This window comes from Eschrichtius robustus, chromosome 17 (assembly GCF_028021215.1).
Source record: "Eschrichtius robustus isolate mEscRob2 chromosome 17, mEscRob2.pri, whole genome shotgun sequence".
Lineage (NCBI taxonomy): Eukaryota > Metazoa > Chordata > Mammalia > Artiodactyla > Eschrichtiidae > Eschrichtius > Eschrichtius robustus.
Window position 1 is genome coordinate 51682869 of NC_090840.1, and position 23990 is coordinate 51706858.

General features: G+C 37.7%; 1 protein-coding gene across 12 annotated transcripts in view; it reads right to left on the reverse strand.

Annotated features, from left to right (window-relative positions):
* NCALD (neurocalcin delta) overlaps nt 1–23990 on the reverse strand; it is a 443801-nt gene that overhangs the window by 73568 nt on the left and 346243 nt on the right. The window contains exon 1 of one of the 12 annotated variants that reach the window (XM_068525734.1): nt 8047–8186. The exons of the other annotated variants lie outside the window; for them this stretch is intronic. The gene's annotated coding sequence lies outside the window, so the exon portion shown is untranslated. Of the gene's footprint in view, nt 1–8046; nt 8187–23990 lie in introns of those variants that run through there. 12 annotated transcript variants of the gene reach the window in all.

The following is a 23990-nucleotide window of genomic DNA, read 5'->3' on the forward strand; positions in this document are numbered from 1 at the left end:
GGGCAATCCTTTCACTCCTGGTCATGCCAAATATTCTGTATCTTTTGAAGCCCAACTCAAAGCTCACTTCCCCTCTGAAGTCATCTCAATGCCATATACCCTTCCATAGTTAATGTATTCATTAACCACCTACCAGAGATTTAATAAGTGGTTACTATGTGTCCAGTGCTACACTAGGCACTATAAGAAGTTGTACCCAGCGTGGAAGACAAAGCTCTGGACCTCAGGTGCATATGCTGTCCGGCCTCCCCAACTAGACTTGTAACCCTTTCAAAGACTGGCTGGTCCTATGTTACCCTCGTAGTATCCTACTTAGCTGGGACATCTTGGGTGAGGTGGGACATGTGTTGGTCACTAAAAGGTCTAGGTGACTGGACCACATCTGCCTGGTGTTAGTGGTGAGCAAATGAGAGACAACTGGAGGAACCTTACCAGTCCTTGGACACAAAGGAAATCTTTTCATAGGTGCTCGACAACAGGGCCCACTATATGGAATTAATACGTGTTGAATGAATACAGCAAAAGTGAACAAACCAATTAGCCTTCTTAAAGGGAAGGTGGGAAGACCCTCAGGATGGGGTGACGTTTAGGCAAGAAGAAAGTCAGGGGTATTGATTTCTCTGCAGCAGAAGAGACAGAGATGCTTCCTTGAGTCAGGACCTAAGGACTACATTTCTGAGTATTTCAAATACTAGGTTTGACCAACACATGGAGCCGCAAGCCAGTGGGACAGCTGCCATTTTGGCAGCTTTACTAAAAGAAAAAAAGGCTTTGCTGAATGAGCTAAATCTTACCTGGCCAAGAGAAATCCCCTAGCTTTACTATAAATCATTAGAGCAGAAAAATAGGTTTAGAAGCATTGGAAATGGGCCAAAAGAGAGTGTCAAGGAGACAGCAGGATCTAACAATAGAAAACTAGGCAGCAGATTAGACAGAGTAGGTGTGAGAGAGACAAAAGCAGATACAGAGACTAAGCAGTGACCAAGGGAAAATGGCACAAGTACTGCTATCTACACAGGAATCTCCTGTCGAGAGGGTCCCAGCCAGGAGGAGGCAACGAGGGAGATTTCACTAATGCATACAGTCCATCGCAGTGTAGCCCAAATCTTCTCCTAGAACCAGCAATAGCATTACTATGTAGGGACTCTCTTCCAAATTTATGAACAGGATATGTACCCAAAGCCCATTTGTAATTTAATTGGTAACCAAAATATATTTTCCTCCAGAAATTATTTTAATTAGGTTAGATACCTATGCCAAATCCCCAAAACCTATTTAATCTACATGTACTTACAGTTTAGTCCTTTACACAGGTATTTTAGTAATTTCTAATTACCCCATACATTCCAGTTACTCTGGTTGCCTAAGAAATCATTCTAAAATTTATGGACTTAAAACAACAACAATTTTTATTTTGCACATGAATCTGCAATTTAGGGCATGGCTCAGCAGGGACAGTTCATCTCTGGTTCACTTGGCATCAGGAAGGGTAAGGGGGACCTGGGGCTGGGGCCTGGAATCCTCGGAAGGCTTGCCCACTCACATTTCTGGCAGTTGATGCTGGTTGTCTGGCTGAGATCCTAGCTGGAGGTGTTGGCTGAAACCTACATATGGCCCCTCTATATGGTCTGGGCTTCCTCATGGTGGCTGGTTTCCAAGGGCAAATGTCATGTGTAAGAGAAACAAAGAACAGCCGAGAGAAAAAAAAAAATTGAATTCTTTTTCAAATCCAGCCTTGGAAGTCATCTAGCATTGCTCTCACTGTGCTCGATCAGTTGGACCAATCACAAAGCTCATGTGGGTTCAAGGGGAAGGCAATAGACTCCACCTCTTGAGGGAGAGTAGCAATATTCCAGAAGAGCAAGGGGGAGTAGATATAATTGGAGAGAAATTATAAATTGAGAATTGGAGAGATACAGATATAATTGGAGAGAAATTATAGATATAATTGGAGAGAAATTATAAATTATAAATTGGAGAGAAATTGGAGAGAAATTTAAAAATAGCATCCCACAATAGTGTACAATCTGCCACAACATATAACATTACTTCTAGAAAAAATATTTTTTCTAGAAAAAATATTCCAGCTTAAAAGGTAATACAGCATAGTGACTCTAGAGCCAAATTCCCAGAGCTCTGTTATATACTTGTGTGATGCTGGACAATGTGCTCAAGCTCTCTGTTCCTTAGTTTCCTCATTTATAAAATTGGGATGTTGTGAAGAAAAAGCAATAGTTATTTTGAAAAAAGCTTAGAAGACTATCTAGCTCTCTAAGTGTCAGCTGTTCTCATGACACCAGGGATACACGTCCTCCAACTTCGGCAGTGGTACTTCCTGGTTCCTGCGGGGGACAGTGGTGGTGGCAGCACTACCAGGGGTAGAAAATGAATGATAACAGTTCACATTATTGAGTACCTAATACCCGTCAGTTACCATGCCAAGTAAACTGACTTAAAAATCTATAAGGTAGGTACTAATATTATCCAGGTAAGAAAACTGTGACTTTGGTAACTTGCCCAAAGTGACACCTGCAAGTGGTAGAGACGGGATTTGTCCCCAGATCAGTTTAATTAGATGGAAGGAGCCTGAACCCCTGGATTACTGCATGGAGCAGAGCCTGTCTCCCAAATCTGATTTGTGGCTGAGTGAAAAAGGAACAGTACTGTATTATGCCCTTGGGATTTGGGGTTATTTATTAGAGCGGTGAACCTATCTTGACTGGGGGAGTACAGGGAAGATGGGATTGATATGCTTGAGCACAACTAACTTAATGATTCCTTTCATAAGATGAAATGGCTCTTGTTATTTGCATAAGGCAGGGTATATGCATAAAAGAAAATTATTCTCTAGGTCAGTCCCTACCAGTCTCATATATCTTCTGAACAGGAGAGGACAAGCAGCTTTTGGAAATAGGGCTGGGTGTACTGATCTGGAACCCTTGACACTGATATGAACAGACTGCTTACAAATTAGGCTGACTGTTCACCAGCTGAGGAATGCCTCTTCTAAGGTTTGACTCTGGTGTAAAATCTAATGGTTCCCAGGTTGTTTGCTTGTCTCTTTTGTTTTGATTTCTTTCCCTTATAGAGAAGATTCTCTTTTTGATTACGCTGGCCAGCACAGCTGTGAGGGAGAAACCTTGGCTGCTGTTACACTTAGGTCTCTGGGCAGGTCCCCTATATAGTTAGACTGTAAGTTCCATGATGGCAGAGACCTTGTCTGTCCTGTTCACCACAGCATCCCTAGTGTCTAGTCTAATGTCTGGCACACAGTAGGTGCTCAAAACTTATTAAATGCATGAAAGACTGAATGTTTGAATAAAAGCTCAAGCAAACAAAAGTCAGAAGTCTACAAAGTTAACTTTGGCTCTTTATGCCAGTGGCATATCCCTCAAAGACCACACGAGGGAGGAGCCCAAAATGCCTACTACGATACTGTGGATGCAGTAGCCCCTTGATAAAATGCTTGCTGACTGAGTGATGCTACCTAATGCTTCACCTGATCCATGGTAAAATGTGGGAAGGCACAGGATCAGATAACTATTGTGGGATGCTATTTTTAAATTTATCTCCAAGGATGTTGTAAATATGGCCGTCACAAAAGTGGTCGTGCTTTTAGTTGTATGAATCACACGAAAGTCTGTGGGAGTCAGCAGAGCGTCAGCCAAAGAGTACAACACTCTTCTCAACATTCACCTCTCATGGGTAGGGTTTAAATTCATAAAAGTCAAGCAACTCTAGAATCATCCATAAAAGAATTCATCTTGGCATGAAAGCAGTTTGCAGTCTTTGGTTTTCTGCACTCACTGGAATTCAGAGATCAGAAAATATGGACAATCCTCCTTTTAGGACAGGCAGCAGCTGGACTATCTTTCAGACTAGAGATTTCTTTCTTGAAAATCAAATATAGAACTTGAGTGTGATGTAAGTATACTATGTTTTACATTAATGTAAACTAAAGTTTAAAGGGATGCTATGTCTCTAATTAAAGGCATTTACAGAAATATGTCCAAAAACTCCCTAAAGTTCACTGCAGAAATAAAAAGAACAGACTGTTTGTGGTTTGGAGTAGATGGCTCCGTTGGATTTAAATATTTATCATATAATTTTTGTATCGAAGTCTTAATGGGCACTAACTTTTATGGCATCACTTCTGGAAACAATAAAGTATACTGCATTTTGGAATGTTATTTCTAGTTGATTTCCATCACAGGGTACCATTAAAATAACAGTGGATTTCATGAAAAATAATGGCACATTCCTTTCCAACTGGAGTCCGAGATTTTTGACTTTTTCCAAGTTTCTTTATCAAGGTGCCACAGACACTCAAAGCCCCCGAAGAAGGTGTTCTTTTCTAGTCCAAAGAATAAGAAATGTTTGGGAAAATCCTCTTTCGTAATTCCCCTGAGAACACATGAAGAAAAACTGCTAAGCTTCCATTTCAAATGTTAGGGATTTGGATTGAGTTTAAACACCAGCTTGTGCATAATGTCATAGCTCCAATTTTCTTATGCTGGGGTGATGGTGCTGATGTAATAGAAAGGATGCAAGGACTAAACACAGAGCTGGAAAGGCAGCGATACACGACATCAGCCAACTAACTGCAAAGTCACTTAGTTACCTGCAGAGGAAAATTAGGCAATATCTTCTGCTAGCTAAGAGTGACGTGGGAAATGAGACAATTCTTATATAAGTCACCCTAAACAATAATATTAATATTTCCTGTGTTGTTCTTGAATATCCAATAAGTCAAATAAGATTTTGCGTTCAGATTACTTGGGAAGTGTCTCCACTCCCCATTTCACTTTGAATGAATGTCTCCTGTTCCAGGGACCTCTGACAGGTGAACCAGCAGGCTCTATCAAGAGTAACTGAAATTTACATTACAATTGATCAATTTACGCATGTGTGTGCTTTACATCAAACTGAAAAGTGACATAAATTCTTTAATGCTCATTTCAATTGTTGTGAGCACACAAAGTACCTTCTAGAATATTTCTTCAGCTACGATCTCATATGACATCCTGCATTCTTCATGAAAGTGCTACTTGCTTATTTTCTTTGACTGGATAAAGGTCCCTTTGTAAATAGCTATAGTCTTACTTCTATGGTCCATGGTTTTAACTTGCATAACTTGCGTTAACACTATAAGTTTTTCCTCTTAACCCCTGTCTAACTAGGTATGAGCTCAGTCCAAGTACACAAGCCTACTTATGGATTAAGGAGGAAAACAAAAGAAATTTACAATTTGGTAGCGATGTGGATACCACCCCTTTCACAGAGAAATTAGAGAATACTGTGAAATTCACACATTCAGAGAAAAAATCAGATGTGGTAGAGCTGAATGTGGAAATGGTGGTGTGGATTTTGTCCGGTGCAGTTCCAAGACCTTTTAGCATCACAAGCTTACATATCATTTAACTCAGGAGTGGAGGGAATTCATGGGATCCAGGAACTTGGATGGGAAAAATATTCTATCTTTAGTTTCACTAACCTCAAAGTAAAATTTAGATTAAAATGTAGAGCATAAACCACCGTACCTGTGGTTTTGTTGCCAAGAGAAATCACAGATATTCTCACATCACATTACAGTCACTGTAGCCATCTCGAAATACCTTTTATGTTCGTCACTACTTCAAAATTATGGTAGTTATTATAACTATGGTAGTAATTATAACTGCTGCTAATTTGTTTTATTTAATAGTGAATTATTGACAACACACACATCACAATTTTAAAAATTTGGTTAATGTATTTCAATAAAAGTAATTCCCTTTGTCATCCTGCATACTTTGTCATGCATTTAAAATCATCATTCTAAGAAGAACCTATAAGCTTCACCAGCCTGCCAAAGAGGTCCATGGCACCCAAAAGATTAAAATCCCTTGAAACCGTACATAAAGCATTTAATAATGCAACATCCAGGTTTCCAGAGTAAATCATTCCTTGCTAGTATCTTTTGAAGTTGAAGCAAACTTGACCTTGAAATCAACACAGTCTCATTGCTGTAAATAGATGATTCTGATGAGAGTCATTTTTTCCCCTTATTTTGCCATAAGAAAAGACCTGTAGATTCTAAAGTACTTCTGCCATCATAGCATAGGTTGTTTTCTTCTAATGATAAACTTTATCATTGTCATTTTGCCAATCAACACTAAAATATTCACTCATTTCGTATTGCTGAAATCCAGTCTGTTTTATTAGGGCACTGAATACAATCATTTTATAACTTTAAAACATAGAGAGAGCATCAAGAAAATCTTCACTACCTGGAAAAACTATAACGAAAATCCCTTATTTTGAGTAAAAGAAGCAAACATCAAAGTACCCCATCAAAGACCGCTTTTAAATGACAGTGCTACTGGCTACGGGTCCTACTCATGCTCACTTGAAATACTGCAAATCAATTAACATATTTCTAGGAGTGTTAAGAATAGGGCCTCTGAGTTATTATAATTATGAGATAAATTAAACAATGAGATAACGCCTCAGTAGATGTGCCTCGAGTGTAAGCACATTAAGACTTTTTGGAAAATCCTCCATGGAGACTCTGGCCAAAAATAGACATATCAAATGCCAGCAAGTTAAATGAATATTCACTCACTGAAAGCTATTGAGAAATTATTTACGCACTCACAATTATTCACTTATTACTGAAGCTAAATACCGTTCAAAATGTTCATCTCCAAGAGTAAAATAAAGGTGATCAGAATTCAGAAACTAATAAAGAATATAGAAAAGAATAATATATTCTTGCTATATTGATATATAACTCACATACTGTAAAATTGATATGTAACTCACATACTATAAAATGTGTATTCTTCATTTACATAGTTAAACCATTATTTTTCTATTCATCAAATTAGTAGGTATATTACTTGTGCTGCTCTAAAATTTGCCTTTTTTTCCAGTTAAATTTGTAAGATTTAGATACCTGCTTATAAATCTAGGCTCGATCAACTTCAGTACCAGAGGTTTTTGTTGAATTACAAGCTACAAAAACCATCCAACTTGTGTGCAATCATGGAAAATTCAAAATTACTAAACTTGGGAAAGAAATGAACTACAACAATGCAAACCCCCCTCCCATTTGCAGTATATATTGTTATAGGAATAGAGATTAAAAGCTTTATTAATCACAGTTATCAAATTACTCATTCAAGATCTAGAGCGATTTTTAGTGGCTATTTATATCTGTTTGAATTAAAGTAGATCTACCAATGATAATTTAGTTTTAAGGCTACTGTTTTCTTCTCTAGGTAATTATTTCAATTTTTAAATATAAAAATAGCTTACATGCCTCCTTAGTGAAGACCATCCAATGCTATTCTCTTCACAGCTGAATTTTCAGAGGAAGATACTGAAAATGTGCACTTTGCTCTAAGAACCAAAAAGCAACTGCATGAGCACATGTCAGAGGTTCCACCCCAACTTCCCTGGCATACTGCGGATTATTTTTCTCTAAACAGGAAGCTCTTGACAGTTTTCCCTGGTATTTTCAGAATACTTTATTTACTAGAAGAACCCCAACTTTTGTTTCAAAGTATAATGTTCTTTCCCGCCGTGCCTATTGTTGCTAATTACGAATGCTACAGACAAGACAGAAACCAAATACCAAACTACTCTCGGCTGATTCAGAATATGGTAGAAAATATAAAAAAAAAAAAAAACAAAGTTAGCAACATATTGCAAGGCTATGCTGGAGTCTTTAAACCCAAAGCAATACTGAAGGGAGGATTCCTGGAATTCAACGGGGAATATTTGGCTCAAGCTGCAAAACCTGTTATCTCTAAATAATGTCATGTTAGCAAGTGTTGAACAAAAAGGCGGTTATATTTTAACCTACTTCACAGAACATGAATCCAAATTTAACCAAATGCCAGAGATTCCACCCAAAATTAACAACTAGAAGCTGCTTCACATTTTTCTCCTGGTACAACAATAATTGTTCATGAAGACAAACTTGTAAGAGGTAAGAGAGAGGGGAAAACCACAATGATCTACAAACACATCTAACTATTGCATATAAAGCAAACTAATTACCTCACACAGAAGAAGTGCAGGATTTAACAGTCCATGCTCCGCAGCCCCTGGGACGCAGAAGCAGCAGCGGCAGCAGCGTTGAGAACAGCAGCGGCGGCCAGCATCCACCAGATTCTCACAGGCCTTTGCCTGTGTGGACTCAGCCACAGACTCTGCCTCCGGCTGACGTCAAAGTCCCTGTCACATGGCCAGATGAAAGCCAAGAGAGCATTGGTTGTCGTAGCAACCACAGAACAGCTCTGAAATTATTTCAATGGGTCATCTGTCACTGTGATGTGTATGTGTTTGTGAGTGCATGTGAGTGTGTGTGTGTGTGTGTGTGTGTGTGCATGCACACACCCCACAACCATCACGGACAGCTACCCAGCAACCTCAACCCTTGAAGTGGTGACTAAAGACTGCCTACAACTTTCCTCTTCAAGGCTGTTCCTTACAGTTTCTGGCAAGAAAATGCATGCCCCTCTGAAGTTCCCATTGGTCTCACTGTCACCAGCATGAAGTTTGTGTCTCTCTCTGTAGAACAGAAGCAAAGAACTAAGAAATTCTGGGGGTAGTATTCTAAGCTAATTAAATCTATTTGTAAGTAAATGGATAAAAACAGAAGCTCAAGGGGAGCTGGAAGAAAAGATATTTTTAAAATGATATAAGAATCCACATTAATGTACTGAGACCAGGCTAGTAATGGAAAGAAAGAGAAGAAACATGGGGCGTGGTGGCCCTGAGTCAGATGAGTCAAATGAGCCTCACATCAACTAGGATGGGGAATCAGGTGAGGTGAATTCAGGATCCCTGCATTGCAAAATGTCTATGCAAGGATGAACGACCAAAAGAGTTTCAAAACAGTGCTACTTTAAAATACTTTACATTTTAAACTTTTTTGGATTTTTACTTTGGGGGTCACCATATAGGTGCCAAATCCTCCCCTTCTAAATGCTCTTGTGCACATCCCTTTGGGACTCAGCATGGAGTAAATGGGTGTCCCCAAACACAAACTTCAGTGAAAGCCTAGGACAGCAGAATAAAAGGAAGGGCCGGCACGTTTTCTAACTTCAGCTTCATTTCCTTTAGGACAACCCTACCTTACTTCTAACTCCACACCGTGCTTATTTCTTAGTTCATTCTCCCTCTTAATTAATAGGAAGTCCATTAAATAAGATGAAATAAAATGCAGAGGAAGGTACTCTGAAAAATACATCCATTGAAACATATACCATGCAAAGGGGAAAGAGGTTAAAAGGCAGGGAGAAGAGATTGCTCTCAAAATCCTAAGGACCTTCCCATGCTCAAGTTATCAGGATTTCTTCTGGCTGGCTTCTGCTGGCTTCTTTAAAAAGAAAAAAAGTAGCTCTGGGGTGCTACAAAATATAAATGGAAACTAAACCAGCTGAGCAGACTACATTTATGTCACTGCAAAAGAATGAAATTTCTGCAGTTAGAGTCAGGAATTACTTCCAGCACAGTAAGACTAATGTTCAAACTGACCATAGAATCCCCCTATTCCATCTTCCTCTCCCTTTACTTCTGTCCCAGCCCCACCTGGGAGAAAAGATACATTTTTATTTGAAAAGTTATTTTCCTGATGCTATCAGCTATAGCACTGCAAAAGTAAAATCAAAGTGCAATGCTATAATGAATGCTCCCCCCTTTAATTTCAGATTAATGATAGCTAGGAATTTACCTGTTAGCACAAGGACAATTGGCTCATTGAATCCAATGTCTATCTAAATGGGTCAGGATGTCACACCAGTGGTAGATTTCAGCAACAGTCACAATTCACAAATATGTAATTTGTTCAGGTTATAGTTCTGGTTCTCTGTCAGAAATGTACATCACAGCAATGAGGGGAATGGGAAGAGAGGAGAGAAAGCATTTCCTTCTAGACTTCCAGGGCCCCATGTTCTCTGAGCTGCCTGCTTTACCAGCTCTTTGACTCCAAATCCATGGCTGCCTGATCATCTCTTCCTCTTTGTGCAGTGAAACTGCAGTACCACAGTTTGCCAATAGGTGATGTCCTCTGAAACAAGAAGTTATCAGTTCTAAAAATTCCTAAAATTCTGGCCTTAAATTAGTTTAAAATTCAACAAATACTAACACATTTTTATTTTGAATCTTCTATCATTTTTAAGACTAAATAGAGGGGGATCTTCAAGATGGCGGAGGAGTAAGACGTGGAGATCACCTTCCTCCCCACAAGTACAACAAAAATACACCTACATGTGGAACAAATCCTACAGAACACCTCCTGAACACTGGCAGAAGACCCAGACTTCCCAAAAGATGCCTGAAGGCGACCTACACACAGAGCAGGGCCAAAACCAAAGCTGAAGCCCAGGAGCTGTGCAAACAAAGAAGAGAAAGGGAAATTTCTCCGTGCAGCCTCAGGAGCAGCAGATTAAATCCCCGCAATCAACTTGATGTACCCTGCATCTGTGGAATACCTGAAGAGACAATGAATCATCCCAAATTGAGGTGGTGGACTTGGGGTTTGCTGTCTGCGACTAATTTGTTTCTAATTTTTATGTTTATCTTAGTTTACTTTTTAGTGCTTGTTATCATTGGAGATTTGTTTATTGGTTTGGTTGCTCTCCTCTTTTTTTAATTTTTTTTTTATTTTAATAAATTTTAAAAATGTTTTAAATTATCTTATTATTATTATAATTTTTCTTTCTTTTTTTCTCCCTTTTGTTCTGAGCCGTGTGGCTGACAGGGTCTTGATGCCCTGGCCTGGTGTCACACCTGAGCCTCTGAGGTGGGGAAGCTGAGCTCAGGACATTGGTCCACCAGAGACCTCCCGGCCCCACGTACTACCAATCGGTGAGAGTCCTCCCAGAGATCTCCGTCTCAACGCTAAGTCCCAGATCCACCCAGTGGCCAGCAAGCTCCAGTGCTGGATGCCCCATGCCAAACAACTAGCAAGACAGGAACACAACCCCACCCATTAGCAGATAGGCTGCCTCAAAGCATACTAAGTTCACAGACACCCCAAAACACACCACCGGATGTGGCCCTGCCCACCGGAAAGACAAGGTCCAGCCACACCCACCAGAACACAGGCACCAGTCCCCTCCACCAGGAAACCAACACAAGCCACTGAACCAACCTCACCCACTGGGGGCAGACACCAAAAACAATGGGAACTACGAACCTGCAGCCTGCGAAAAGGAGACCCCAAACACATTAAGTTAAACAAAATAAGACAGAGAAATATGCAGCAGATGAAGGAGCAAGATAAAAACCCACCAGACCAAACAAATGCAGAGGAAATAGGCAGTCTACCTGAAAAAGAATTCAGAGTAATAATAGTAAAGACGACCCAAAATCTTGGAAATAGAATGGAGAAAATACAAGAAGTGTTTAATAAGGACCTAGAAGAACTAAAGAGCAAACAATGATGAACAACACAATAACTGAAATTAAAAATTCTCTACAAGGAATCAATAGCAGAATAACTGAGGCAGAAGAACGGATAAGTGACCTGGAACATAAAATAGCGGAAATAACTACACCAGAGCAGAATAAAGAAAAAAGAATGAAAAGAATTGAGGACAGTCTCAGAGACCTCTGGGATAACATTAAATGCACCAACATTCGAACTATAGGGTCGCAGAAAAAGAAGAGAAACAGAAAGGGTCTGAGACATTTCAAGAGATTATAGTTGAAAACTTCCCTAACATGCTAAAGGAAATAGTCAATCAAGTCCAGGAAGTGCAGAGAGTCCCATACAGGATTAATCCAAGGAGAAACACACCAAGACACATATTAATCAAACTATCAAAAATTAAATACAAAGAAAAAATATTAAAAGCAGCAAGGGAAAAGCAACAAAAAACATACAAGGAAATCCCCATAAGGTTAACAGCTGATCTTTCAGCAGAACCTCTGCAAGCCAGAAGGGAGTGGCAGGACATATTTAAAGTGATGAAAGGGAAAAACCTACAACCAAGATTACTCTACCCAGCAAGGATCTCATTCAGATTCGATGGAGAAATTAAAACCTTTACAGACAAGCAAAAGCTAAAAGATTTCAGCACCACCAAACCAGCTTTACAACAAAGGCTAAAGGAACTTCTCTAGGCAGGAAACACAAGAGAAGGAAAAGACCTACAGTAACAAAGCCAAAACAATTAAGAAAATGGTAATAGGAAAATACATGTCAATAATTACCTTAAATGTAAATGGATTAAATGCTCCAACCAAAAGGCATAGATGGGTTGAATGGATACAAAAACAAGACCCGTATATATGTTATCTACAAGAGACCCACTTCAGACCTAGGGACACATACAGACTGAAAGTGAGGGGATGGAAAAAGATATTCCATGCAAATGGACATCAAAGGAAAGCTGGAGTAGCAATTCTCATATCAGACAAAATTGACTTTAAAATAAAGACTATTACAATAGACAAAGAAGGACACTACATAATGATCAAGGGATCAATCCAAGAAGAAGATATAACAATTATAAATATATATGCACCCAACATAGGAGCACCTCAATACATAAGGCAAATGCTAACAGCCATAAAGGGGGAAATCAACAGTAACACAGTAACACAATAAGAGTAGGGGACTTTAACACTCCACTTTCACTAATGGACAGATGCTCCAAAATGAAAATAAATAAGGAAACACAAGCCTTAAATTACACATTAGACAAGATGGACTTAATTGATATTTATAGCATATTTCATCCAAAAGCAACAGAATACACTTTCTTCTCAAGTGCTCATGGAACATTCTCCAGGATACATCATATCTTGGGTCACAAATCAAGCCTTGGTAAATTTAAGAAAACTGAAAACATATCAAGCATCTTTTCCAACCACAATGCTATGAGACTAGACATCAATTACAGGAAACAAACTGTAAAAAATACAAACGCATGGAGGCTAAACAATTTGCTACTAAATAAACAAGAGATCACAGAGGAAATCAAAGAGGAAATCAAAAAATACCTAGAAACAAATGACAATGAAAACACGATGACTCAAAACCTATGGGATGCAGCAAAAGCAGTTCTAAGAGGGAAGCTGATAGTAATACAGTCCTACCTCAAGAAACAAGAAAAATCTCAAATAAACAATCTAACCTTACACTTAAAGCAATTAGAGATAGAAGAAGAAGAATGACAAAAAAAACCCAAGTTAGCAGAAGGAAAGAAATCATAAAGATCAGATCAGAAATCAATGAAAACGAAATGAAGGAAACAATAGCAAAGATCAATGAAACTAAAAGCTGGTTCTTTGAGAAGATAAACAAAATTGATAAACCATTAGCCAGACTCATCAGGAAAAAAAGGGAGAGGACCCAAAACAACAGAATTAGAAATGAAAAAGGAGAAGTAACAACTGACACCGCAGAAATACAAAGGATCATGAGAGATTACTACAAGCAACTATATGCCAATACAATGGACAACCTGGAAGAAATGGACAAATTCTTAGAAAAGCACAACCTTCCAAGACTGAACCAGGAAGAAACAGAACATATAAACAGGCCAATCACAAGCAATGAAATTGAAACTTTGATTAAACATTTTCCAACAAACAAAAGCCCAGGACCAGACAGCTTCACAGGCCAATTCTACCAAATATTTAGAGAGGAGCTAACACCTATCCTTCTCAAACGTTTCCAAAATATAGCAGAGGGAGGAACACTCCCAAACTCATTCTACAAGGCCACCATCACCCTGATACCAAAACCAGACAAAGATGTCACAAAAAAAGAAAACTACAGACCAATATCACTGATGAACATAGATGCAAAAAGCCTCAACAAAATACTAGCAAACAGAAGCCAACAGCACATTAAAAGGATCACACACCATGATCAAGTGGGGTTTATCCCAGGAATGCAAGGATTCCTCAATGTAAGCAAATCAATCAGTGTGATACAGCATATTAACCAATTGAAGAATAAAAACCATATGATCATCTCAACAGATGCAGAAAAGGCTTTCGACAAAATTCAACACCCATTTATGACAAACACTCTCCAGAAAGTAGGCATAGAGGGAATTTACCTCAACATAATAAAGGCCATATATGACAAACCCACAGCCAACATCATTCTCAATAGTGAAAAACTGAAACCATTTCCTCTAAGATCAGGAACAAGACAAGGTTGCGCACTCTCACCGCTATTATTCAACATAGTTTTGGAAGTTTTAGCCACGGCAATTAGAGAAGAAAAAGAAATAAAAGGAATACAAATTGGAAAAGAAGAAATAAAACTGTCACTGTTTGCAGATGACATGATACTATACATAGAGAATCCTAAAGATGCTACCAGAAAACTGCTAGAGCTAATCAATGAATCTGGTAAAGTAGCAGCATACAAAATTAATGCACAGAAATCTCTTGCATTCATATACACTACGGACGAAAAATCTGAAAGAAATTAAGGAAACACTCCCATTTACCATTGCAATAAAAAGTATAAAATACCTAGGAAGAAACCTACCTAGGGAGACAAAAGACCTGTCTGCAGAAAACTATAAGACACTGATGAGAGAAATTAAAGACGATACAAACAGATGGAGAGATATACCATGTTCTTGGATTGGAAGAATCAACATTGTGAAAATGACTATACTACCCAAAGCAGTCTACAGATTCAATGCGATCCGTATCAAACTACCAATGGCATTTTTCACAGAACTAGAACAAAAAATTTCACAATTTGTATGGAAACACAAAGGACTCCGAATAGCCAATGCAATCATGAGAGAGAAAAATGGAGCTGGAGGAATCAGGCTCCCTGAGTTCAGACTATACTACAAAGCTACAGTAATCAAGACAGTATGGTACTGGTACAAAAACAGAAATATAGATCAATGGAACAGGATAGAAAGCCCAAAGATAAACCCACACACATACGGTCACCTTATCTTTGATAAAGGAGGCAAGAATGTACAGTGGAGAAAAGACAGCCTCTCCAATAAGTGGTGCTGGGAAAACTGGACAGCTACATGTAGAAGAATGAAATTAGAACATTTCCTAACATTGTACACAAAAATAAACTCAAAATGGATTAAAAACCTAAATATATGGCCAGAGACTATAAAACTCTTAGAGGAAAACATAGGCAGAACACTCTATGACATAAATCACAGCAATATTCTTTTTGACCCACCTCCTGGAGGAATGGAAATAAAAACAAAAATAAACAAATGAGACCTAATCAAACTTACAAGCTTTTTGCACAGCAAAGGAAACTATAAACAAGACAAAAAGACAACCCTCAGAATGGGAGAAAATATTTGCAAACGAAGCAAGTGACAAAGGATTAATTTCTAAAATTTACAAGCAGCTCATGCAGCTCAGTATGAAAATAACAAACAACCCAATCCAAAAATGGGCAGAAGACCTAACAAATACATGAAAGTGTGCTCAACATCACTAATCATTTGAGAAATGCAAACCAAAATTACAATGAGGTATCACCTCATACCAGTCAGAATGGCCATCATCAAAGAAATCTACAAACAATAAATGCTGGAGAGGGTGTGGAGAAAAGGGAACCCTCTTGCACTGTTGGTGGGAATGTAAATTAATACAGCCACTATGTAGGACAGTATGGAGGTTCCTTAAAAAATTCAAAATAGAACTACCATACCACACAGCAATCCCACTACTGGGCACATACCCTGAGAAAACCATAATTCAAAAAGAGACATGTACCACAATGTTCATTGCAGCACTCTTTACAATAGCCAGGACAAATCCAACAACACATTAAAAGGATCATACACCACGATCAAGTGGGATTTATCCCAGGGATGCAAGGATTCTTCAATATACGCAAAGCAATCAATGTGATACACCATATTAACAAATTGAAGAATAAAAACCATATGATCATCTCAATAGATGCAGAAAAAGCTTTTGACAAAATTCAACACCCATTTATGATAAAAACTCTCCAGAAAGTGGGCATAGAGGGAACCTACCTCAACATAATAAAGGCCATATATGACAAACCCACAGCAAACATCATTCTCAATGGTGAAAAACTGAAAGCATTTCCTCTAAGATCAGGAACGAGACAAGGATGTCCACTCTCACCACTATTATTCAACATAGTTCTGGAAGTCCTAGCCACGGCAATCAGAGAAGAAAAAGAAATAAAAGGAATACAAATTGGAAAAGAAGAAGTAAAACTGTCACTGTTTGCGGATGACATGATACTATACATAGAGAATCCTAAAATTGCCACCAGAAAACTGCTAGAGCTAATTAATGAATATGGTAAAGTTGCAGGATACAAAATGAATGCACAGAAATCTCTTGCATTCCTATACACTAATGATGAAAAATCTGAAAGAGAAATTATGGAAACACTCCCATTTACCATTGCAACAAAAAGAATAAAATACCTAGGAATAAACCTACCTAGGGAGACAAAGGACCTGTATGCAGAAAACTATAAGACACTGATGAAAGAAATTAAAGATGATACCAACAGATAGAGAGATATACCATGTTCTTGGATTGGAAGAATCAACATTGTGAAAATGAGTATACTACCCAAAGCAATCTACAGATTCAATGCAATCCCTATCAAATTACCAATGGCATTTTTTACGGAGCTAGAACAAATCATCTTAAAATTTGTATGGAGACAGAAAAGACCCCGAATAGCCAAAGCAGTCTTGAGGCAAAAAAATGGAGCTGGAGGAATCAGACTCCCTGACTTCAGACTATACTACAAAGCTACAGTAATCGAGACAATATGGTACTGGCACAAAAACAGAAACATAGATCAATGGAACAAGATAGAAAGCCCAGAGATTAACCCACGCACCTATGGTCAACTAATCTATGACAAAGGAGGCAAAGATATACAATGGAGAAAAGACAGTCTCTTCAATAAGTGCTGCTGGGAAAACTGGACAGCTACATGTAAAAGAATGAAATTAGAATACTCCCTAACACCATACACAAAAATAAACTCAAAATGGATTCGAGACCTAAATATAAGACTGGACACTATAAAACTCTTAGAGGAAAACATAGGAAGAACACTCTTTGACATAAATCACAGCAAGATCTTTTTTGATCCACCTCCTAGAGTAATGGAAATAAAAACAAAAATAAACAAATGGGACCTAATGAAACTTCAAAGCTTTTGCACAGCAAAGGAAACCATAAACAAGACGAAAAGACAACCCTCAGAATGGGAGAAAATATTTGCAAACGAAATCAACGGACAAAGGATTCATCTCCAAAATATATAAACAGCTCATTCAGCTCAATATTAAAGAAACAAACACCCCAATCCAAAAATGGGCAGAAGACCTAAATAGACATTTCTCCAAAGAAGACATACAGACGGCCACGAAGCACATGAAAAGATGCTCAACATCACTAATTATTAGAGAAATGCAAATCAAAACTACAATGAGGTATCACCTCACTCCTGTTAGAATGGGCATCATCAGAAAATCTAGAAACAAATGCTGGAGAGGGTGTGGAGAAAAGGGAACCCTCTTGCACTGTTGGTGGGAATGTAAATTGATACAGCCACTATGGAGAACAATATGGAGGTTCCTTAGAAAACTAAAAATACAATTACCATATGACCCAGCAATCCCACTACTGGGCATATACCCAGAGAAAACCGTAATTCAAAAAGACACATGCACCCGAATGGTCATTGCAGCACTATTTACAATAGCCAGGTCATGGAAGCAACCTAAATGCCCATCAACAGACGAATGGATAAAGAAGATGTGGTACATATATACAATGGAATATTACTCAGCCATAAAAAGGAACGAAATTGAGTCATTTGTTGAGAAGTGGATGGATCTAGAGACTGTCATACAGAGTGAAGTAAGTCAGAAAGAGAAAAACAAATGTCGTATATTAATGCATGTATGTGGAACCTAGAAAAATGGTACAGATGAGCCGGTTTGCAGGGCAGAAGTTGAGACACAGATGTAGAGAATGGACATATGGACACCAAGGGGGGAAAAGTGCGGTGGGGTGGGGATGGTGGTGTGCTGAATTGGGCGATTGGGATTGACATGTATACACTGATGTGTATAAAATTGATGCCTAATAAGAACCTGCAGTATAAACAAACAAACAAACAAAACAACTAATACTAAACTTTCATTGGGTTATTTGTATGGAAATATGTTAATATAAATGTTTCAGACATTACATGAAATTTCTAAAAATCTTATATTTGTATTTGTATGGAAATATGTATGGAAATATGTTAATATAAATGTTTCAGACATTATATGAAATTTCTAAAAATCTTATATTTGTATTTGTATGGAAATATGTATGGAAATATGTTAATATAAATGTTTCAGACATTACATGAAATTTCTAAAAATCTTATATGTTCTGGTATAATGTTATAAGTAATAATCCTAGTTATTACTTTAAAATGTATATCTCAGAAGTAACTAATGTTCTTGTCAACTGCATTATTATGAACTTTCATCAAATCTTTAACAGTGGTCATTTTTAAGTCTTTTGTCATTTACAGACAGTTCTGGGTGTACTCTGATGCTTTTGCAAATATGTTCCTATAAAAGGCTTTCATCTTCAAGAAATTCATGGAAAAGACTCTGACAAGTACAGGTTTCTGGTAACTGACTGTACTGCTGAACTGAATGAATAAGCATTTTCAGAACTCTAATGAAAAACTGATGAACTCATAAAAGTGCTAACAAAAGATCAAGATGAAAAAAAAATTAATTACATGGGACTGAGTGAACTGATGAGGATGAGTATAATTTTTGTGACTTTCTGTCTGAATTAAAAAAAAAAAAATCCCACAAGGACTCAGAGGCAAAGAATATACAAATCAATTTTCACTGCAAAGTAAAGGAGCTGTTACAGTGGAGGATTACTGCACTGAATGTCAATATTATGACATAGTATGAGTGTGTTTCATGTTTGGTAATTGCAATCATTGTTGCTTTTGTTGTGGTCATCCATGTACAATGCTTGGTGTCAGTCTATTTACCTCTTGTAAAAATAAAATGCAGTGTGTGTGTGTGGAAAAAATAAAAATAAAAAAAAAAAGCACATGAAAAGCGGCAAAAAAGAAAAAAAAAAAAAAATAGCCAGGACATGGAAGTGTCTATTGACAGATGAATGGATAAAGAAGATGTGGCGCATATATACAATGGAATATTACTCAGCCATAAAAAGAAAAAAAACTGAGGTATTTGTAGTGAGCTGGATGGACCCAGAGTCTGTCATACAGAATGAAGTAAGTCAGAAAGAGATAAACAAATACCATATGCTAACACATACATATGGAATCTAAAAAAAAAAAAAAAGTTTCTGGTGAACCTAGGGGCAGGACAGGAATAAAGACACAGATGCAGAGAATGGACTTGAGGACACGGGGAGGGGGAAGGGTAAGATGGGACGAAGTGAGAGAGTAGCATTGACATATATACACTACCAAATGTAAAACAGCGAGCTAGCGGGAAGGAGCTGCATAGCACAGGGCGATCAGCTTGGTGCTTTGTGACCACCTAGAGGGGTGGGATAGGGAGGGTGGGAGGGAGACACAAGAGGGAGGGGATATGGGGATATATGCATACATATAGCTGATTCACTTTGTTATACAGCAGAAACTAACACAACATTGTAAAGCAATTATACTCCAATAAAGATTTTTTTCTAAAAAAGACTAGTATACTTAATGTATACTGACTTGGACACTCATATTATAAGTTAAAATTATCAGTGGACTGACCTTCAAAATGAAAAGTGGATACATGTAATCCTTTTTTGTATAGCATGTTTCCAACCTGCCATCACTCATTTCCCTTTGAAAACTGTCTAGAATTAGAGATTCCTCTTACAGCTAAGGAAGTCACTGGTCTCTTGCAGGGTTGAAATCGTGACAATGATCTCTTTGGAGCTCAGGTTTCTACCCATTTGGCTAATTAATCCAAATGTAGGTAAAAAATATCATAGGAAATACATATGAGGGCCTTCTCCAATCACAGCCCACCACATTGAAGAGAATATGAGTCATTTTCTTTTTAAAATAATAACTCATTTTTTTAGGTGAAAATGATTCACTTAATTTAAAAATACCCATTCAAAAATACTTCTGCACCATAGTTTTCACTTGCTGTATGAATGTCAGGGCTGCTTATTATTAGTTTGACCACTTTGCCGGAAATAACAGTTAAATGCCACTAAACAAGCATTCTGACTTGGGTTCACATACCTGAATTAACAGGTGTTTTAGGCAATGAGTAGACAACTATAATCAGCCTTTTATTTAATGTTTCTAGGCAGAAATGTGCTGTATCCCTGTCTCAGCATTAGTGGGAAGGCCATAGACCCATTTTTTGGAAGCACTGGGTTCAAATCTCATCTGGGCAAGTTACTCAAGTGCTCTGAGCCTCAGTGCCTACATCCTAAGGTAGTTGTGAGGATTATAAACTTTAAGGTTTTTAAAAATTCTAATACCCTGTGACAGGGTCAGTGGCTCAATGTATATGTCATTTCTTACTTATCTGTCTGACTCTGGTAAGTCTAAGACCTTCAGGGAAAGGATGAATCTTATTCATCTCTACAACTCTATGGTTAGTTAATAGCACAAGGACCAGAACACGAATGCTCAATAAATGTTGAGTGACTCCTCAAAATGCTGAGAAAGAAATGTTTCCTTTTTCTTCCTGCTAACAGAGAAGAGAGAGCCTCCCCTCAACCTCCCAAAAAGGCAAAGGAAGGAAAAACAAAACCAAAAATGTTGAGTTAATCAGAAAATTTTCTAGCGATGAATGGGCTCAAGTAAATTTGCCAAATAAATCAAACTTATCTCTATTAAATCATATTTATTATGAGTGCACATAAGTTATATGCTGATGTATTTTATGTTTATAGCTGTTGATGTTGGATAATCTTTTACATTAACTGATTAATTGAGCACTTACTATACCTGGAGCATTGTTCTAAGTGCTATAGGTATATTAAATTATTCACTGTAATAACTATGAGGTAGGCATTATTCTTTTCCACATTACACAACTAAAGAAACTTAAGCATAGAGCGATTAAGTAACTTGCCTACCTAGCACACGGCAGAGGCCAGGATCCACACTCAGGAAACCTGGCTCCATAAATATTGGAAATAATTTACATTTGATATATTTTTAGAAAGCATTGAATTATTTCTTATGGTTATTTTATAATTGAGGGTGGTTTTTATCTTTAATTTCTTATGAGGGGGAGAAGGCCAACTTATCTTTTCTGCATTTGGGAACTCTGGTGATCTTAATCTAGCTTTGGCCTAAGGCGTAATATGGCAAGAAAAACCTAATTCAGAAGATTTGAATCAAGGAAAACGGGCAAAGTAAAATACTGAAAATATCCTGAATAAAATCACCCAAATTATTATAGTCTTAACTGAAGCAAACATCTGGACTACACAGGCTTGGGTAACTTCTGTTTCCCAGTATGATGGAGTTTTTTGTGTTCAAACTAATACTCTCACTGAGATAATAATAGCTGGATTTTTAAAAAGTGGTTGGAAGGCATCAAAGAGTAGCAAAGGCAGCAAAACCTTTAAGTGCCAAGATCCCAGATAAAAGGAAAATATATTGATGTAAGCCCAGCATTCTCCACATTATCTGCTACTTTTCTCCTCAAATTATTTGATAATTCCTAAGTGGTATGGGGTTTTTGGCATTCTCAAAACTGGAGAGACAAAAATTGGGGATTCAAATATTCAAAAGCATCCAGGACTTCAGGGATTGAGATCTTGGTTTAAGAAAAAGGAATCACAGAGAAGAGATCCTAACATTCTGAACTGTTTCCCCCGTAAAGCACCTGCCAATTCCTAGATGGCGTTAGACAAAGCATTAATATGCAGCAAAGAAGATAAAAACATAAAGGGTGAGTTTATGTTTGGGAGTTCAGGATCCTTCAAGGAGCTGGAGCTTGTGAACATCCTAAGTTTTCAGGCCTCATAACTGCAAGGCCCCAGAAGTAGTGGAAAACAGAAAATAGATGCATCCTCACAAAAACCTGGATCCATCCTAGAATCATTACAGGTTACCTAGTTGGATCAAGGTAATTCACCCCTATTCTTACTACTTTCCAGAGAAAATTAACCTTCTTTAAGGGAAGATAACATCATACAGAGCCTCTGCCATTTTTCATATACCACTTCCAATTCACTCCAAAATCATTAATCATGCTAGGAAATGGGTATAACTGACCAAAATCCAAGGGGAAAAAATAGACAGTAGAAATAGATCCACAGGTGATTTATCTTCTATAGTTATCAGACAGGGACTTTAAAATGACCATAGTTGACCCTTGAACAACCTGGAAGTTGACTGTCCACACAGTTGATAATCTGGGTCTAGGTTTACAGTCGGCCCTCCATATCTGCAGTCCCATACCCACAGATTCAACCAACCATGAATTGTGTAGTACTGTATTATGTATTTAGCGAAAAAAAAAAAAACCCCACATAAGCGGACCCACACAGTTCAAACCTGTGTTACTAAAGGGTCCACAGTATAATTAATATGTTCAAGGAAATAGCAGGATGGAGAGTTCCACATGCAAAATAGTAAAATCTATAAAAAAGAGAACATATTAAATTTAATTGAAAAATACAATTAAGAGCACAACAGATGGGTTCAAGAACACAGAAGATATACCAAAAGAGAAAAATAGTGAAACGAATGATTAGCAGACAAATCTAGACTGAAGTATAAGAAGAAAAAAAGAATGGAAAATACTGAAAATAATGTAAGAGACATTTGGGACATATGAAAAGGCTAACACGTATATTGGGGAGAGGAGAGAAGAGGGGAGAGAGAGATAGGACAGAAGCAATATTTGAAGAGAATTGGCCGAGAAGTTTCCAAAACTTATAAAAGATATGAAACAACAGATTTAAGAAGCCCTATATACCCCAAACAGGATAATTACAAAGAAAACCACACATAGACACATTGTGACCAATCTGCTGAAAACTAAAGACAAAGACAAAATCTTAAAAGCAGTGAAACAAAAAAATTATATTAATTTATAAGGAGCAAAAAAAGAATTTTTAACAGTGAAAATCAACAGTAAAAGAAACAAGCCAATTAGAAAATTGGCAAAATACAGGAAAAGATATTTTCCCCAAGAATGTATAAAGATGACAAATAAGCACACAAAATGATTTTCCAGCATCATTAGCTATTAGGGAAATGCAAGTTAAAACCATAATGAGATACTACTACACACCTGTCAAAATGACTAAAATAAAAAATAGTGACAATACCAAATGCTGGCAGAGAAACTGAATCACTCGTATTGCTAGTGGGAAAGTAAAATGGTACAGCCACTATAGAAAACAGTTTGGCAGTTTTTAAAAAAATTAAACATGCAACTACTGTATGTACTCATGCAATTGTACTCCTGGGTATTCCAGGGAAATGAAGGCTTATGCTAACAGAAAAGCTTGTACACAAATGCTTTTAGCACCTCTCTTTGTGATGGCTGATAATTGGAAACAACTCAGGTGCTTACAATGAGTGAATGGGTGAACACATTTTAGTACCTCCATACTATGGAATACTACTCAGTAGTAAAGTGAAACAAACTATGATGCACACAAAAACCTGCATCAATGTCCAGAGAATTTTTCCGAGTGAAAAAACTAATCCCAAAAGGTCACCTATTGTACAATTCCATTTCTGTAACAGTATGACAAAATTATAGAAATGAAAAACAGATCAGTGGTTGCCAGAGATTAAGGAGGGAATTAGGGGACGTGCCTATGGCTGTAAAAGGACAACAGGAGGGATGCTTATAGTGGGATGGAAACATTCTGCATCTTGACTGTATTAATGTCAATATCCTGGCTGTAACATTGTACTGCAGCTTTGCAAGATGTTACCTTTCGGGGAGAGTGGGTAGAGGGTATATGGGTTCTCTCTGTATTGTGTC